A 17622-nucleotide genomic window follows, 5' to 3' on the forward strand; every position below is an offset into this window, starting at 1 on the left:
CAATTTAGCTGTTGGGTTTGTGCATGAAATGCCACAGCGCAGCAATCTGAGCTCTTGCTTTCTGTTTAAATAAAAAGGCAGATGCTTCACACATGTTTCCATGAATTGACATAAACCATGGAAGGAAAGAATGCTGATACTCAGGAGTTACCCTGTAGCAGCTCGCTACTTGTAATTTTTAGGTTTACTGGAAGAGCGAACGCTGACAGCCAGCGTGCATCTGTGCTGACCCTGGATTAGGAGGAACCCAGGCACTTTTAAGTGCCTGAGTAATGGGTGGATGGGGTGTCTATAAATAGGGGGCTTGTGTGTCCGACGGAGCTCCGAGAGACAGGAGGTCTTCCTGGGGCCAGCACAGGCCCGTGTGGCTGAGGGGAAGAGGGCGCACTCTGTGTTTGCCTTCCTTTCCATACCAAGAAGAGCAGATGCTTAAGTCACGAGATGAGCTGGCTCAAGAGTGTTAGCTCTGGAGCACAGGCTCCTGGGAAGCCCTGGAATAGCACTGAGAAATGGTTTGCCCCTTTTCTTGAAGTTACTGGCCTCTAGACGTGGAGGCATCAGATGGCTCCCACCGGAGGATCCTGTTAAGTGACACTTGATTAACTCTTGCATTTCTTCTTGGGCTCAGTCCTTTATGAAGCTGATCATCTCTTTGAATGTAGGCGCTAGAAAGGAAGGAGGCGGGCCCTGGATATTCCTGACAGTTGTTGTGGGTTTATACTGATCCATCCATAACCGTTCCAGGCACGTGTCCGCATTGAACTCGCTGACGGTGAGCACACTTGGAGGCAGAGGGGAGCCCATGACCAGCACATGCAGTCAGCTATCACTTGGACGGAGGTGTGCAGCCTGCCAGTCGAGAGCCTACTGCAGACACTTAGAGAGTGGATTGTTTGTCGTGTGCCCGTCTAGAATCATGGGTCTTCCTTGTCACCTGGTGCGGTGTCCCCTCAGCGTGGCTGAACACCATGAGTGCTGATCTGCTCATGTTGGAGCACCCGTGCCTTGCGTGCTGCCTCGGGATGGTGGCCCCACGGGATCGGAGGGTGGGGCTGGGAGTGGGTCTATTAAATGAGCTCTTAGTTTTACATGGGGCNGCTGAGGGGAAGAGGGCGCACTCTGTGTTTGCCTTCCTTTCCATACCAAGAAGAGCAGATGCTTAAGTCACGAGATGAGCTGGCTCAAGAGTGTTAGCTCTGGAGCACAGGCTCCTGGGAAGCCCTGGAATAGCACTGAGAAATGGTTTGCCCCTTTTCTTGAAGTTACTGGCCTCTATGACGTGGAGGCATCAGATGGCTCCCACCGGAGGATCCTGTTAAGTGACACTTGATTAACTCTTGCATTTCTTCTTGGGCTCAGTCCTTTATGAAGCTGATCATCTCTTTGAATGTAGGCGCTAGAAAGGAAGGAGGCGGGCCCTGGATATTCCTGACAGTTGTTGTGGGTTTATACTGATCCATCCATAACCGTTCCAGGCACGTGTCCGCATTGAACTCGCTGACGGTGAGCACACTTGGAGGCAGAGGGGAGCCCATGACCAGCACATGCAGTCAGCTATCACTTGGACGGAGGTGTGCAGCCTGCCAGTCGAGAGCCTACTGCAGACACTTAGAGAGTGGATTGTTTGTCGTGTGCCCGTCTAGAATCATGGGTCTTCCTTGTCACCTGTTGTGGTGTCCCCCCAGCGTGGCTGAACACCATGAGTGCTGATCTGCTCATGTTGGAGCACACGTGCCTTGCGTGCTGCCTCGGGATGGTGGCCCCATGGGATCGGAGGGTGGGGCTGGGAGTGGGTCTATTAAATGAGCTCTTAGTTTTACATGGGGCTGGTCCTTGTGAGGGCAGGACAGCTGGCTTCCTAACAAACCCTTAGATCACAACAGTTAAAAATTCAGTGTTAAACAGGTCTCATCCTCACACTTCAGGGGCTTTAAAAAAGTGGTATTTGCCTAAAGTCAGAACTAGCTTCTGGAAACAGGTCAGGCAGAAGCCCTAGTAATTGGCCTGCATCCTTTAGCTTATCTGTGATTAGCTTAGATGCTTGATAAATTCTTTTCCCATTCCAGCAGCTTTATGACTGTTGGGGTCTGACTGTCTGGTGGCAGTTGAGGATAACAAGTAGGAAGTCACGCAGCCTGGGTGGTGTAAATAGTAAGGGGAGACGTGTCTTGCTCTTCTTTAATTTCAGCTGATGACTCCGCAGTAGTGCTGGGGTTTTGATGTTTATCACTGTTTCTTTCACTCCCCCATTCCTTACCCAAAAGACAAATGGTGAGGTTAAATATGGCCGTGACTCAGCCAATGCTTGGCGGAAGCCCAGTCATGACCATCGGGGAAGATGGTGCCACGGTCACAAGTCTTGTTAGAATTGGCATTCAACTGGTCTTTGTCTTCGCTTAAGTTTTCATAGCTCATTATTAGAACTTATTCTGACTGTTAGCTAATAAAGTATTCCCAGGCATGTTTCAAAAACTAAAGCATTTTTTAAAACAAAAATATAGAGGAGATTGATTTGCCACGGGACATTCACGGGTGAGGAAAGACACACAATTGAAGTCTAACTTTTATGCTTAGATAAAAAATGTTTTTGAATTTTCAAAAACTGATTGAAGTAACCAATGAGGAGGTTGGATAGCCTCTTTTGTAAAGCTTCTCATTCTTCTAAAGTTAGTTGGCTCTGAAAACTTGGGTCGAACCAAGAATCTGCGGAGCTGAGGTTTCAAAGACCGGAAGCACTGCAACCTAAAGCAAGACTGGAGATTGTACATAGTTAATTTTTTGTACGGGTTAAATTCTGGAAGGAAGAAGACAGTAAAGTGGTGAATGGCTGAATTTTTTTCATTAGAAAATATGGCAGAGCGATAAATGTAATATGTACTGTTGAAAACTTATAAATGTGGCTCCAAGTCCAATGGAGGTTGCTAGCAAATCTTCTGGAATAATTCTCCACCATTAGCAGTTGACAAGAACACAGTAGTGACGTGCAACTTTGTCATCCAATCAGGACTGCCGTGGATGTTGGTGGTGGCTTTGGGTCACATGCCAGTTCTAGGGGACAGCAGGGCCATGCTGGTTCCGTTCCTGGGTGGCAGCACCTGTGTGAGTAGGGAGTGGATAATGGAGAGAGAAGGTAGGCTACCTGAAGAATTACAAAACAGTCAATGTCGGAATGGGTGGAGCCAGAAAAGAGACAGGAAGAGGAGAGCAGGGGTCTGCTGGATCCCAGTATGCCCAAAGCCTCCTTCCTATATTGGTATACAGCCGTCGCTTTCAGAGTGGGGTTGGCATTTCAACAAGGTGTACAATGTTTATTCTAATTTTTAAAAGTAGTTTAAACTTTTTTTTTTTCAAGAGTGGCACATTCACGTGGCTATAACTCTGAACGGTGTTGAATGATGTATAGTAAAATATCCTACCTTCTTCTCTGGTAGTGTTCTCTAGCCCCATTCCCCAAACTCACCAGTTTGCCATCACATGTAATCAGTGTTATTAATTCCCTATATTTTTATGCATGGAGAAAAAATATAATTTACTTCCTCCTTAGAATAAAAAACTTTAGCCTTTCATATGCACTATTTTTCACTTAGTATTTTTTTTAAAGATTTTATTTAAGAGAGAAAAAGAGAACACGAGTAGGGGGAGGGGCAGAGGGAGAGGTNGAGAGGTAGAAGCAGACCCCCTGCTGAGCGGGAGCCAATGTGGGGCTCGATCTCAGGACCCTGGGATCCTGACCTGAGTCGAGGGTAGCCGGTTAACCGACTGAGCCACCCAGGGGCCCTCATTTAATATTTCTTGAGGCNCGGTTAACCGACTGAGCCACCCAGGGGCCCTCATTTAATATTTCTTGAGGCTCTTTCCATTTTAGTGAATAAAGTGCTTCCTATTTTAACAGCTGCATAATACAGCATTACATGTATGTAGAAACCTCTATTCAGTCCACCCCCTATTGAAGAATAGTTGGTTTCTTCTTGGCCATGGGAAACAGTGCTACAATGAGCAACTTTGTATGTGTGTCATTTTGCACATGTGCAAGTTTATCAGCAGGATAAATTCCAGAGTCAGATGGTCTGTGCACTTAGAACTTGGATAGATATTGCCAAATAGCTTTTCATAGGACTTGTTCTAATTTCCCCTCCCACCAGCAATTTGAGATTGATAGATTTGAATAGGTTGGAATACTTCCTAGGGTGTCAGATAGTAACGGAAAAAACCTATTCTGCATAGGTGTGAGAACACCATCAGAAATGAGATTGTAGCACTGACCAACAGCACAGGAGACCCACAGAGGCCTGCTGTCATGTCAGAGGAGCCCTCCCCGGACACTAGGGCTTGTTGGACCCTGACCAAAGACACCCATCCCAGAAAGCTTGAATGGGCCTGTGATCCAGCTCAACCTCTTGGCTGCCCAGAGGGGCATCATTCTCGAATACCCCAGCAGCAGCTGTGGCTGAAAAAGCCTTTTGAGAACCAAAAAAGATCCAATTCAGATTAGGAAACACAAAGCCGGGTCCCTGAGTAAGGCCTTAATCAAATCTGATTTAATTAAACACTGACAGGAGCTGTCTTCATCAGATGTGTACTAAGGGTGTAACAGGGAGATGAGCAATCAGCTTGAAATCTCTGTATTTTGACAGCACAAAAGATTTAATGTTTGCATCATTGCAACATGAAGACAGGAAGCCACCAAGCAGGGGGTGGTAGGATGGGAAGCAGGGCTCAGGGAGCCTTCCTGGCTGTCCCACTGCCCAGGCTTCCCCGCCTTCCCCGCCATTCCTTGCTCAGGGCCTGCCTTCTGGGGGTTTACCGTGCACACATGCCCCCCAGCACCTCTCTCTCCTTCTCCTCCTCTGATGCTCTGTATCCAAATCCTCTTTGGGCTAGGAACTTTCAGATGTAAGAACCGGAAGCTTTCTGGTGATTAGAGAAGAGTACACATTTATGATAGAAAATTTGCAGGATTTGATTGAAAGCTGTGATTACAATTTTGAAGCCTTGTTAGAGGTTAGTTTGGGTTAGAATAAGGAATGAGCAGATGTGGAAAAGGAAGTTAGAAATGGGCTGTACTGAGTTGGAGTGAAGTTCTCAAAGCCTGTGGAACAGCTGAAAGATCTCAACAGCGCCTTGACCACAGGGAAGTGTGAAGAGAAGATAATCTACCACTTCTTTGCCAGGGTGAATCTGCGAATTCCTGAACACAAACCAATCCGATGGTGGACACTCAGATGTGTTTGGACTCGCTCGTCACACATGGGGCTGACTTGGAAATACTGTGCTGTCATTGTAGTGTGTCAAATCCTTTTGGATGAATAGTAAAAAGTACCTGATGTCCCATGGGAGGGCTGTGAGCCGTGGACACAGTGTTGGGAGGCCCTGGGACCACAGCATGCACTTGGGAAGGTTGGAAGAAGCACCAGAAGGATGGCAGGCTTGTGCGTAAATCCAGTGCACCCAGGGGTTTTTCTTAACCGTAGGTATAGAGTGAAAACGGTAGTAGAGAATAATACATTAAAAACTCAACAGTATCCTAATTCTCAGTTGTCCTTATTATCCTGCTCTAGTTTCTCACAGCAATTACCACCTTATATGCCCAATGCTGTGCACCACTTGTTTTTAAAGCACGTGTTTGTTTCAACATGCTTGATACAGTACTGAACCATTTGACCATAACACAGGCTTCAGATTTGCTGATGTGTGATTTCCTTTGCAAAAGCGCTAGATGAATGCAGAAAACTGCACCCAGCTGAGCCGAGCCACAGAGGAATACACGGCGAGCACACGCACACCCCTGAAACATCTCCCGGCCGCCTCCATTCACGTCTTGTTTCACGAGGCACATTCTGTCCTCATGTGACAACTTCATCTGATTTCAGATAATGCTCCTACCACTCCACAGTTGCTCACAAGCTGCAGCCCCAGCGTCCGCTTCCGCAAGCGCACTTCAGGTTCTATTTGTTTGTTTGCAGTCAAGTGCCATGTTTATTGTAGTACTTGTGTCTATCTTAATCTCTCAGTGTGTTTACAATTGTGGTCATTTTTACTAGGTTCTGCCTTTTCCCCCATGTATGGCCTTTGGTGTTTATTGTGTGATTTCTTGCGTAGCGCGATGACTTAGGGATGCGTGTGTGGTGGTCTCACAGGAATGGAGTATGACTGCTTTAGGTTTATTGCTCATTGTCTTGTCTCTGCCTTGTCCCCCAACAATGTCATTTCAAGGGGGCAGAGCCTTTTGATCATTGGCTTGCAGTTGCGTTCCCAGGCCCTGGAACAGTGTCTGGCACAGAACAGGGGCTTAACAAATACTTGGTGAATGAATGAGTTATCAGATCTTTTGCTGGAAATGGTGTTCTAGCCACATTCTGTTGCAAATTAATGGTCCTATTAAAATTACTACAGTTAAGGGATATAGCATAGTGGATGAGTTTGGCAAACAGGTCTGGCTCTTTGGCTGACACAGCCCACTAAGGGAAGGCAAAAATGGTAGTGTGGAATGTAGGTCACATAGCTTTTGAGAATTTGAATCGGAGAAGAAATGTTCTAACAACATATTAAAAGTCAATTAAAGCAAGAACAATCAGAATAATAATACAAGAGGCCAGCCCTGTGGGAGACGTTATGTTCACATAGTAAAAAGAGTGAAAAAACAAGGGATCATAATGGTGTTGTTTGGCTCCAAAGGAATTCAATAAATAAAAAAGGAATTTTAAGATACTTTGGATTAGTTGTTCGGAAGGACCCAAGTTTGTATTTTTAAACTAAAATTCTTAAGTCAATGAATCATTGCCTCAGCACCTAGCATGTGTATTGAAAATATGTCTGTACTTAGTGTTCAGTAAAGGACAGACTGGGTGTGTGCATAAAACTGTTAGCTGGAATTGTTGACACACACATATGTGTGCACGTGTATAACACGTACACACATGTAACTTTGCTATGACTTTGGGATGTGCTCCGTGTGCTGATAGCAGTTTATCCTCCCAGCAGCCTGACAAGGCAGCTGCTGTTACTTTGTCCTCTTTCAAATGAGGACACTGAGGCCCAGAGAGGGTGGTGTAGCTGGTGAGTGATAGAGCTGGGATGTGGGATTTTGGATTCAGAGCCCATGTCTCCATGCGTTGAGGGGATTGCATAGGTTTTGGTGATTCCAGTTAAGAAGATGTGTCTCCTGCCCTCCCTCAGAGGACATAGAGATGTACATAAGAAATAACAGTGATCTTGGGTCCCATGTAAGCAGAGTGTGAGGATGGTAGGGTTGGGGAGCAGAGCAGAGGCCTACCCGCTTTATGTCATGGGCCCACTATCCAATGACTAGGTGCTTTGGAAGGTGGTCTACATCGAAAGGAACCAAAAACTCCCCCAAAAGAAGAAAGCACAGGCGTGTAGATGCAGGAAGGAAATAACATTTATTCGATTTCTACTTCATTCTAAGACCAGTTGCTTTTTATACATTAAGAACTGATAATTGGGGATCCTGACTTTGGGATAAGTGCTTTTAGTTCTGTTTCATTTAATCTTGACAATATTTTTGAGGTTGGTTCTGTTACCTTCATCTTCCATACAACTCAAAGAATGTGTCCACAGTCACTTTGGCTTTGTTTGGTTCTCATGCACCAAGCAGTGAGATAGGAATTATCTGAGAAATGATGAAGACACACAGAATGTAGCACAGTTAGAATTTAAACTCAGGTCTGTCTTGATAGCTTTTCTTTTTCCATCATAAATAAGGCATGCGTTGAGGTAAGGTGTGTTTCTAGAAAAATTACGGGAGGAGATTTGAACAGAAGTGATGACACGTTTCTACAAAGCTTAATAAAAACTTGAACTTAGAATAATGGAGATCTACTGAAACATGCCAAGCTTCTCTAATGAAACTTTGCTGATAGCCACTGGCCCTTGGATTCAGTACTCATGGTCACTGTTCAAGGGGCTTAAGACAAACTAGATTATTTGTTCACTTATTGTGTACCTGTTGTCTGTTCCCTGCTAGAATGTAAGCTTCACAAGGACAGGCATGTTCGTTGTGTTACAATGAGGAGGGTTGTAGGTGAGGATTAAAGAATATAGCTCTTACAGTTGAACATGGGCATTGTTTAAATATAAGACTGAGGTCACTTTTAGCCAATCTAAGTATCTCTGGATTGAAGCTTTGGCATTGACCACGGTCAGGTATAAATTTTGAAAATTTTTAATAAAGTTGGTAAGATTCTGGAAAAAAAGTTTCAGCAGGAATCAGTTGAGAGGAGAATGTTAAATTGAGGGGGCCATGTTGCTCGGACTTCAGGTAAGGATATACCATGCTGGTACATGAAGCTTTGGCCTAGGAAGTGGCACCTCATGAGGGGTTTTGAGGTCCCATTAGAAATTGAAGATGGTCAGACTTCTTTGTGGCAGGGGCATCTGGGAAAAACAAATTGGCATGGGAAGCAGTAACTGGAGTGTCATTTGGGTGCTTACTGTGCTATGAATGGCAATGCTGGAAGGCACAGGACTTCTTTGGGCTGTTGTATCTGCTGTATCTGTGCAGGGGGATGGGAGTGACACCTATGATAGTATTAATCACTACTAATCTTCAAAGATGAGTACACCTCAGTGAAAGGAAGCTGAAGAGCTAAGTAGACTTACAACTAATGATATTCAGAGCCCCAGCCAAACAGGTGTGGAGAACACAGTTTTCTGGCTGGCCCCAGTGGTAGCCACTCAGGGCTTCCATTCTCATAGATGACCAATCTGCTGTAGAGGGGCCTCCTTATTCCCTTTGTATTTTGAAGCAATTTTCAGATCCGTTAGAGATGAAGTTCATTCCTTTGCTGGGGGCGGGGGGAAGAATGGCTTTTAAAAATGTCTAAGGGCACCTGGGTGGCTCAGTTGGTTAAGTGTCGGCCTTGGGCTCAGGTCATGATCTGAGTTCTGGGTTTGAGCCCTATGTTGGGTTCCCTGCTCAGCAGGGGGTCTGCTTCTCCTTCTGTTCACTTGCGCTCTCTCTTGAAATCTTTTTAAAATGTCTATTTTTTAAAAAGATTTATTTATTTATTTGACAGAGGTNCAGCAGGGGGTCTGCTTCTCCTTCTGTTCACTTGCGCTCTCTCTTGAAATCTTTTTAAAATGTCTATTTTTTTTAAAGATTTATTTATTTATTTGACAGAGGTAGACAGCCAGCGAGAGAGGGAACACAAGCAGGGCGAGTGGGAGAGGAAGAAGCAGGCTCCCAGCGGAGGAGCCTGATGTGGGACTCGATCCCGGAACGTCGGGATCACTCCCTGAGCCGAAGGCAGACGCCTAATGACTGTGCTACCCAGGCGCCCCTAAAATGTCTACTTTTATAATAAAGATTAGAGCAGAAAACAATAATACAGAAATCAAAAACAGTACACATCAATGAAACTAAGATGGTTCTTTGAAAGAATTTGGGTGATGGGCGTTAAGGAGAGCACCTGAGGTGTTATATGCAACTGCTGACTTATTGAACTCTACATCTGAAACTAATGATGTACTATATGTTGGCTAATGGAACTTAAATTAAAAAAAGAGTAAAATTGATAAACCTCTAGCCAGATTTAGCAAAAAAGAGAAGAGATAGGACCCAAATAACATCACGAACAAAAGAGGAGAGATCACAACCAGCTCTGAAGAAATACAATTATACGAGAATGTTATGAACAATCATATGCCAACAAACTAGGCAATCTGGAAGAAATGGATAAATTCCTAGAAAGCTATAAACTACCCAAACTGAAACATGAAGAAATAGAAAACCTGAACAGACCCATAGCCAGCAAAGAAATTGAACCAGTAATCAAAAATCTCTCAACAAACATGAGTCCAGGGCCAGGTGGATTCCCAGGGGGAATTCTACCAACCATTTAAAGAAGAATTGATACTCATTCTTCTGAAACTGGTCCAAAATACAAAAATGGAAGAAAAACTTCCAAACTCATTCTATGAGGCCAGAATTACCTTGATCCCAAAACCAGACAATGACCCCACTAAAAAGAATTACAGACCAATATCCTTGATGAACATGGATGCAAAAATTCTCACTGAGATACTAGCTAATAGGATCCAACTGTACATTAAAAGGATTATTCACCATGGCTAAGTGGGATCTATTCCTGGACTGCAGGGTGGTTCAACATCTGCAAATCAATCAATGTGATATACACTACCTGAATAAAAGAAAGGACCAGAACCATATCATTCTCTTAACAGATGCAGAAAAAGCATTTGACAAAATACAGCATCCTTTCTTAATAAATACCCTCCATCATGTAGGGCTAGAGGGAATATACCTCAATATCATAAAAGCCATATATGAAAGACTCACAATGACTATCATCCTCAATGGGGGAAAAACAGCTTTTCCCCTAAGGTCAGGAACGCAGCAGGGATGTCTGCTCTCGTTACTTTTGTTCAATTTAGTACTGAAGTCCTAACCTCAGTAATCAGACCACAAAAAGAATAAAAGACATTCACATTGGCAAAGAAGTCAAACTCTCACTCTTTGCAGACAACATGAAAGACTCCACCAAAAAGTTGCTAGAACTGATACAGGAATTCAGCAAAGTTGCAGGATATAAAGTCAATGCACAGAATTCAGTTGCATTTCTACATACTAATGATGAAGCAGAAAAGAAAGAGAAATCAGGAAATTGATCCCATCTACAGTTGCACCGAAAACCATAAGATACCAGGAATAAACCTAACCAAAGAGGTAAAGGGTCTGTATTTGGAGAACTATGGAACACTTACGAAGAAATTGAGGAAGACACAAAGAAATGGAAAAACATTCCATGCTTGTGGATTGGAAGAACAAATACTGTTAAAATGTCTCTACTACCCAAAGCAATCTATACATTCAATGCAATCTCTACCAAAATACCATTGGCATTTTTCACAGAGCTGGAACAAGCAATACTAAAATTTGTATGGGACTAGAAAAGACCCCAAATAGCCAAAGTCATGTTGAAAAAGAAAGCCAAAACTGGAGGCATCACAATTCCAGACTTCAAGCTGTATTACAAAGCTGTAGTCATTAAGACAATATGGTACTGGCACAAAAACAGACACATAGATCAATGGAACAGAACAGAGAACCCAGAAATGGACCCTCAACTGTGTGGTCAACTAATCTTCAACAAAGCAGGAAAAAATATCCAATGGAAATAAGACCATCTCTTCAACAAATGGCTTGGGAAAATTGGACAGCCATGTGCAGAAGAATGAAACTGAACCATTTCCTTACACCATACACGAAAACTTGAATGAAAAACCTCGTTGCGAGACAGGAATCCATCCAAATCCTAGAGGAGGAGAACACAGGCAGCAACCTCTTTGACCTCGGCTGCAGCGACTTCTTGCTAGACAATTTGCCAAAGGCAAGGGAAGCAAGGGCAAAAACGAACTACTGGGACTTCATCAAGATGAAAAGCTTTTGCACAGCAAAGGAAACAGTCGACAAAACCAAAAGACAACTGATGGAATGGGAGAAGATATTTGCAAATGACATATCAGATTAGGCTAGTATCCAAAATCTATGAAGAACTTATCAGACTCAACACCCAAAAAACAAATAATCCAGTCAAGAAATGGGCAGAAGGCATGAATAGGCATTTCTCCAAAGAAGACATCTGAATGGCCAACAGACACATGAAAAAATGCTCACCATCACTTGACATCAGGGAAATATCAAAACCACAATGAGATACCACCTCACACCACTCAGAATGGCTAAAATTAACCACTCTGGAAATGACAAGTGTTGGTGAGGATGTGGAGAAAGGGAAGCCTCTTACACTGCTGGTGGGAATGCAAGCTGGTGTAGCTGCTCTGGAAAACAGTATAGAGGTTCCTCAAAAAGTTGAAAATAGAGCTACCCTATGACGGAGCAATTACACTACTAGGTATTTATCCAAAAGATACAAATAGAGTGATTTGAAGGGGCACCTGAACCCGAATGTTTATAGCAGCAATGTCCACAATAGCCAAACTATCAAAAGAGCCCAGATGTCCATCAACAGATGAATGGATAGCTGATGTGGTATATATACACAATAAAATATTACTCATCCATAAAAAGAAGGAAATCTTGCCATTTGCAAGCACGTGGATGGAACTAGAGGGTATCATGTGAAGCAAAATAAGTCAGACAAATTCCATATGATTTCACTCATGTGGAATTTAAGAAACAAAACAGATGAATATGGGGAAGGGAAGGAGAAATTAAGATGAAAACAGGGAGGCAAACCATAAGAGACTCTTAACTGTAGGGAAAAAACAGAGGGTTGCTGGAGGGAAGGTGTATGGGGGCATGGGTTAATTGGGTGATGGGCATTAAGGAGGGCACTTGATGTAATGAGCACTGGGTGTTATATGTAACTCATGAATCCCTAACTTATACCTCTGAAAATAATAAATTTTTTTAACGTCTATTTCTAGCTTACTAACATAGGTTAAAGAAGTCTTAGGATTGGAAAAATAACTGGGGTCAAGGTGAAAGGGAGTTCAAGCTTAACAGGAGATGAACACAACATAGAGGGCAGGAGGGAGGAGGCAGCTCAGCATCCGTGGAGGTGCCGGGAGAAGGTGTCTCTTGGGAGAGCAGCCTTTCCTATTCCCTGGAATGCCCCGAAGGCAGTGTGGGAGTGCCGGCCCTGGGAAGGAATCATGTTGCGTTGCAGCGAGCAACGAGCAACGGTGAGCAGTAGCTGTCGAGAGCACTGACCTACTAGCAGACCAGTGGGTCTTGTTTCCACGGGGGTGGGGGGGCAGAGCCCGACCAGATTCTTTGAGCTCACTGGTGGAAGTGGACGATTGTTGCCTCGTGCAGACTCTGAACCTCTGGGTCTCGCTCCACAGACCTCGAGGTTCAGACTGTGAAGCTGAGAGATCTCAGAATACAGGACAGAGTTTCATCTCTTCTTACAGTTGAAAGATCCTTATTTGAAAGAGAACAAAGATAAGGGACTCTGACAGCTCATTGGTGTTGATAGAAATTTCTGGTTATTTCGTTGTGACGGCTGTCCATTTGCCAGAGGACTAGGTAGGGCGAATAGCCAGTTTTTAAAACTGGAAAAGAAACAAGGTCAAAATGTTGGGCTCCTAGAAGTCTGGCAGCAGTCTTGAGTGAAATCTATACCACTCAGCACATAGGAGATAAAAATTTATTGAATAATGTGTGAAATTGGGGGCAGACTGATAAGCATATTGTGAGCATTTCTGAATGATGCAGAATTAGTAGGAGCGAACCAGTGTGGGTTAGCTAAGAGCGAGTAGTGCCGAGCCAGTCTCAGATGGGAGATAACATGGGGTGGTAGGTCTTATTTTAGGGAATACAGTCGATAGGGATTCTTGTAATGTCCTTGTGGACTAGAGTATAGAAAAAAAAAATCACCATTTCTTCAAAAGCAATCTTTTTTTTTTTTTTTTGGTAAGTCATCAGAATGGACCCCAAGAATGCCACAAGGCTTTCATATTTTCATTAAAAAAAAAAGTGTCCTATATCTGAGGGACNCAATCTTTTTTTTTTTTTTTTTGGTAAGTCATCAGAATGGACCCCAAGAATGCCACAAGGCTTTCATATTTTCATTAAAAAAAAAAGTGTCCTATATCTGAGGGACATACTCTGAGCAATTTCAAGTGCTAGGAAGCTGACAAGAATACCTAAACGGTTGCAGGACCAGTTACGATCTCAATTCAAGTCCACCAAAAAGGTGGAATGTAATTGAAGTAAATGTCTTACCTTTTGGGTTAAACATTTTGACGGGAGTATAGGCTTAAAAAAACAGCAATTCTATAAAAGACCTGTATGTTGACCACATTTACGGAATATAAAGCTTTATAGGAGGAGACGGCCTATAAATTTTTACTTTCCTTTAAAGGCACATAACGTGCCTCCAGCTGCAGTACCCTGCGAGCCCTATCTTGGGGGCCCTGACTCTTTGGAGGGTGTATTGAAGAGCGTGCAGGAGCATACTGGACGGCCAGAGGGCTGGGGGAGGCCTGACTGGGAAACCTGGCAGGGTTGTTCAAAGCCTCTTCCCGTTGGTCTCGTCTGTTCTGGGTGGTCCCCGAGCGCAGCACTAGCTCTGTGGGTCAGGGTGACTGGTGGACAGATTGAACTCCGTTGTGAACAAGCCTGAGGGCTGGGTTAGGGTGTGTCTTCAGTGGGTGGAGAGCAGAATTTGGTAGCCTTTATAACTCAGAGATTTTGCAGTACTGGACAACCTACGCTTCAATTTTGGAGTCACTACCATATGGTTTAGAGATGAGTTTATCATTATAATTTGGGTTGTGTAATACTATAAAAGGAAACCGTGATAGGACGGTCCTTTAAGCGGGAAGGCTCAAGGAAATTTCCAGCGAAGCGAGAGAAACCTTGACTGTTTTTGCAGAGAACAAGTCCTGTGGAATGTACTTGTGGGGATACAATGAGCCTGTTACTTGAACCAGGAGAGCGAGGGGAGAGAGGGCAGGGGACATGGGCAGTGTGTGGAATGTGTCCCCAAGAATGCATTTGCATTGAGTCTGTAAAGGTTGACTCCATTCAATAAATCTTGAAGATAAAACAAAAAGTCCTTTCTCCCTTTGGTAATTCTTTTTGAGCATTTCCGCTTTCCAGTAATCATAGCTTTGATTTCCCAAGAATGCTGTGCCTCTGAGGGAGTCGTGTTTTTCAGAGCGGTTATTAGAGCTGGCGTGGGTAGCTGAAGGCCGTCAGGCCCATGGCTGGCCTGGAGATTTTCTTCAGAAAGAGACCCTGATTGCTCCTTATTTTTGCTCGTGTTGTTTTACTCTAATCTGTAATTTAAAATCCACTATACAAAGAGTCTAAAGAGCGCCAGCTGGATGCTAGTTTAAAGACTTTCTTTTCTTTTTCTATTTTTTAAAATTTTAAATAGGACTGTCAATTTTGGTGTTTGCTGTTTAGAAATTGGTGAGATGCGTCTTTTGGTCTCCTTACTTCAGTGCGTGGGGAGGTTGAAAATGAAATCACCACTTCGAGATTTCTGTTGAAGGTCCCTCCCCCGCCCCAAGTAGGAAAGGGGGTAGGAATTCCTCCACCCCCTTCATCTGACATTGAGGATGGAAGGACCAGCAGGTTTCTGGAATTAGTCCTCTGATTACAGCCTGAGCAGTTGTGATCTCAGGAGTGTGTGCTGGGTGCCTGGCCCTGCCATTCTCTGGGTGTGTTGGGGTCACACGTGGAAGGGAGGAAGGCAGGCGGGGCTAAGACACTGCTGGCACTCGTGGGTCACGGTCAACCACAGAAGGCAGTAAATGGCACCTTCTTGCTGTTTTTGTAAAGCAAATGTTTCACTCACATATAATAATGGCTCTGTCTTGACTTTTGTTTAGTGTTCTTAGTTTGGACTGTATTTTTTTTGGGGGGGGTGGCTTTTCTTGATTGTATGAATCTCTGCCTTTTCAGCATAGATGAAAGCCTTAGGGGCGCCTGGGTGGCTCAGTCAGTTAAGCGTCTGCCTTCAGCTCAGGTCATGATCCCAGGATCCTGGGTTCGAGTCCCACATCTGGCTCCTTGCTTCTCCCTCTGCCTGCAGCTCCCCCTGCTTCTGCTCTCTCTCTCTCTCTCTCTGACAAAAAAAATAAAAAAAATAAAAATAAACTCTTAAGGCTTTCATCTTTTTTTTTTTTTTAATCTTTTACATTCCCTCTAATTGTTCAAATGTCTTAGGCCCACTCATGGACTTTTGCACAAGATCCTTTCTACAGCCCAAGCTTAATAGGACATGAAGTGGACATTTCCAAACTCTGCTCTTGCTTTGGAAGTACAGTTCTTTCAGAAAAGCAATTAAGCAGTGTGTTTAGATATTTTTACTATTTAGGAAAAACCTTTACAAATTTATTCTTTGTCCCAGTAATTTAACTTCCAGGAATCAATCCTAAGGAAATCATATGAAATACAAAAGCTCCACATGTCCATTTTAAAGCATTATTTATAACAATGAGCTCTAATAATATAAACAAACTTTATGTCTAATGGTAAGGGGATTGGTGTTATTTCTTCTTTCTACTTGCCTGTATTTTTTTACCATCTTGTTAAATGTGTTCATTTGACTTGTTCCAGTAAGTCACGGGACTGGATCTTTTATGGATGAGAGGCTAGACTAGATGAGGTTTAAATCACTTTGCATGCACAGCTTGTGTAAGAAAAAAAAGAAGATGCTTGATTTAAAATATCTCTTACTTGTTGAATGTATATCCTGGGGCTTCTGCCCCTGGTAGTATGGGAAGTGGGAGATTTCGGAAGCCCTCCTCTTACAGAATGCCAGCACTGCTGGAGGTAAAACACTGAGCATCCTTTTGAATGTGTGCAGAGAGAACAAGCACTCATAGGAAACCCCGAGCGTCCGAAAAGCTTTTTGTGAGGACTCTGAGCTGAGGCTGGAGCAGCTCCAAGAAAGTTGGCCAGTCTTGGCAACTGCAGGTCATTTTAGGGGTGTGGGCAGGAAAGATGAGCCCGAAAGCCCAAGAGGGGTGGGGACCCCTATTTAAAGCCAGGTCTCTCGGGACTATATTCTTGGTGAAAGAATGGGCCCCAGAAAGTGTGTGCATCAGATTGGGGAGATCACCAGGAAGTTGACGCACCCTGGCTTAGGGCTGGGGGTGGTAGAATTGGTAACCTCAGGCCGGCCCTCTCTTGGGTTTGGGGGTTGAACTGCATTAACTTGTGTAAGAATCCCCAAGCTGGTAAATTTACATGAGAGGGGCCCGAAGCTGGCGATGCCTTTCCTGAGGGATATGCTATACTCAGGTGGCTCAGGATTCTCACATACGGAATGCTCCCGAACATGAGCTCACAATCCAAAACTACAGGCCTCCTGAGAGAGACATCCACCACACTGGAGACTGTGCATACAGTCAGCAGTGGGGTTAGAATGCTGTGATATCAGATCTGTAAAGAACTACTCAAACTGAACACTCAAAAAACCAGTCAAAAAATGGGGAGAAGATATGAGCAGACACCTCTCCAAAGAAGACATACAAATGGCAAACAGACACAAGAAAAAATGCTCAACATCATTAGCCATCAGGGAAATTCAGATCAAAACCACATTGAGATACCACCTTACACCAATTAGAATGGCAAAAATTGACAAGGCAAGAAACAATAAATGTTGGTGAGGATGTGGAGAAAGGGGAACCCTCTTACACTTGGTGGGAATGCAAGTTGGTACAGCCACTTGGAAAACAGTGTGGAGGTTCCTCAAAAAGTTAAAAATAGAGCTACCCTCTGACCCAGCAATTGTGCTACTATACAGATGCAGTGAAAAGAAGGGGCACATGCACCCCAATGTTCATAGCAGGAATGTCCACAATAGCCAAACTATGGAAGGAGCTGAGATGTCCTTCAACAGACGAATGAATAAAGAAGATGTGGTCCATACATACAATGGAATACTACTCAGCCCCCAGAAAGGATGAATACCCACCATTTGCATCGACATGGATGGAACTGGAGGGGATTATGCTAAGTGAAATAAGTCAAGCAGAGAAAGATATGTTCCACTCATATGTGGAACATAAGCAATAGCACGGAGGACCATAGGGGAAGGGAGGGAAATCTGAAGGGGGAGAAATCAGAGAGGGAGATGAACCATGAAAGACTAT

At 43.9% G+C, this 17622-nt stretch overlaps 1 protein-coding gene across 11 annotated transcripts in view; it reads left to right on the forward strand.

The window, feature by feature from the left end:
- The window catches only part of FHOD3 (formin homology 2 domain containing 3), a 505390-nt gene that overhangs the window by 116500 nt on the left and 371268 nt on the right, over nt 1-17622 (forward strand). The window lies entirely within an intron of this gene.

Source organism: Ailuropoda melanoleuca, chromosome 14 (assembly GCF_002007445.2).
Source record: "Ailuropoda melanoleuca isolate Jingjing chromosome 14, ASM200744v2, whole genome shotgun sequence".
Lineage (NCBI taxonomy): Eukaryota > Metazoa > Chordata > Mammalia > Carnivora > Ursidae > Ailuropoda > Ailuropoda melanoleuca.